We start from the raw sequence: 2739 nt of genomic DNA, 5'->3' as shown, positions 1-2739 counted from the left end.
AGTATGGTCAGTCGAGCCCGACCATATAATACCCTACACTAAGTAAAAGAGCACACATTTTTCTTTTAAAATTTCAATAATTTATATTTTTGAGTGATTTTTGGAAGTGGGCCTTATATGGGAGCTATGACCAATTATGGACCGATCACCATGAAATTTGGTCGTGTGATTTGTGTCTATATGAAAGTTTACTATGTTGAATTTTGTGAGTATACCAACATTTTTAAGCGATTTATGCACGTTAAAGTGATTTTCGGAAGCGGGTATATATGGGAGCTATGACTAATTATGGACCGATCGTAACAAAATTTTGTGACATGAATTTTGTATATATAAAACTTATTTGGAGCGGAATTTGTGGAGATAAATATATAAATTAATCATTTATGACCGATAATGTCCAATTTCGGAAGGACATTTGTATGGGGGCTAGGTGAAATAATGGATCGATTTCAGCCAGTTTCAATAGGCTTGGTCCTTGGGTAATATGTACCAAATTTTATCGACCTGTACTCTGCGCACAATGTTTACATGGACAGCCAGCCGACCAGCCAGCCATACGGACGGACATCGTTTAATCGACTCAGAAAGTGTTCGGTATACTTTAAGGTTGGTGTTAGACTAATATTTTTGGGCGTTGCAAACATCTGCACAAACGCATTATACCCTTCCAACTATGGTGGTGTAGGGTATAACTAGGTCCTATTATGTATTTGTAGCGTACACAATATTATGCCAACATACATATGTAGATAGCAATTTTCTGGAAAAGTAAACAATAATAACAACCATAACATTTTATGCATATTCAAATGGTATAGATAATATTGCAACAACTATTGCAACCATCACCCCCTGCCGCTAAATTCTACTTAGCACTCACTACAATTTGCTACTAATACCACTGGTCGACTCTACTCCTAAACATTCAATACAATTCCAATTTAATCCAATTTAATACAATCCACCATTTACTGGTAACAATGTTTGTTTGTCTATTTGACTGACTGGACGGACAGACGTTGGTTTAAGTCGGTCAGTTATCGAGGTGGTTGCAGTTGTTGTGTTGCCTGGTGGTGTATTTGGTTGTGGTTTGGTCTGGTGGTCAACATTTCGTTGATTGTTTAGTTGTTGATTCTGTTTTAGTTAATAAATATTGCACAAGTGAATAGGAAATTTACTCACCAGCAGCTTACAGCACAGCACAGCAAATTCCAGAGCAATATTTTGTAGCAATAACTGTAGTAAAACAAAAAAATTTAAGTATTTTGTTAAAATTCTTTTTTTTGTTTTATTTGGTATTCGGTTAATATGTGTGTATGTTAGGTATATGCATAAGTTATTGGCATTTGAAAATGGTGATGGAACATTCTCTAGTTTTAAAGTAGTGTTGTCGTTTAAACGATGACGCTGTACCACTAAGAGCTAGTTTCTGGGATAAAGATAATCTAATTGGTTAAAAAATGTTAAAGTTATTAAAAAATCACCAGGCTATTAATGTGTCTCAGGCCACTAGGCCAGGAAATGTATAAACAAAATTAACATATTTTGAGAAATATTAATTCTTACTTAAAATATATCCATATTTACTTGTATATGAGTTTTTATCTTCATAGGATACAGTTAACCTATTCGCAGGTATAACCAAAAATATTTTTTTAACGGCAGTTTCAAAACTCCAATTTCAAATTTGTAAAAATGTTGTTAAACAAATTTCAGAATTTTTTGATCATCACTTGGGAATTTATTGACAACATAATAGGGAATAAAAATGTGAAAAAAGGATGACAATACCTCCTATAGTTTTTCCGTACCTGCGATTTAAATTTTGCCATTTTCGAGAAAAACTAATTTTTTGGCCATATTTTGGCGAATGAGTAGAATTTTCTTACTGTTATAATTTTTAAATAAACGCTATTCAGGATATTATAGTCCAGGTAATTCTAAATATAGTCTGAAAGTTTTACTAAAATCGGAAAACGTAAACCCTTAAATCGTGAAGGTCAAAGGTCAAACTTTTCAATATTTGGAATTTCTAATGGAAATATAGCGAAATGGTATATATTTTTAGGCCGATTTTAATGAAACTTAAGATGAAGTCTAGTATTTACAATAACAGTACACAAATGGAAATTAACCCTTAAGAGCACTTGGGGTATAGAATTTTATTAAACAAATTTCAGAATTTTTTGATCCTCTCAGCGGGATTTATTAAGAATATAATAGGGAATAAAAATGTGAAAAAATTATGAAAATATCTCTTATAGTTTTTCCGTACCTGCGATTTAAATTTTGAAATTTTGGAGAAAAACCAATTATTTCGCCATTTTTTGGCGAATGAGCTCTATTTCCTTACTGTTATGAATTATAAGTAAAACCTATTCAGAATATTATAGTCCAGATATTTCTAAATATACTCTGAATGTTTAACTAAAATTGGAAAACGATAAACCTTAAATCGTGAAGTTCAAAGGTCAAATTTTTCAATATTTGGAATTTCTAATTTAAATATATAGAAATGTTATTTATTTTTAGGCCGATTTTGATGACACTTAAGAAAAATATGACATAAACTCTAGGCTTTATAATAACAGTACAAGAATGGAAATTAACCCTTAATGGCATTTGGGGTTAAAATGACCCCAAACTTTAAAAGTCATAATTTTTTTTTTGGTTTTAGAAGTTTGCGGTACGTCTTAACCCCAACCGATTTACCTAAAATTTTTTCAGGATGATTTA

Source organism: Calliphora vicina, chromosome 1 (assembly GCF_958450345.1).
Source record: "Calliphora vicina chromosome 1, idCalVici1.1, whole genome shotgun sequence".
Classification (NCBI taxonomy): domain Eukaryota; kingdom Metazoa; phylum Arthropoda; class Insecta; order Diptera; family Calliphoridae; genus Calliphora; species Calliphora vicina.
The sequence above is the reverse complement of the archived record's forward strand: the minus strand, read 5'-3'. Positions refer to the sequence as shown.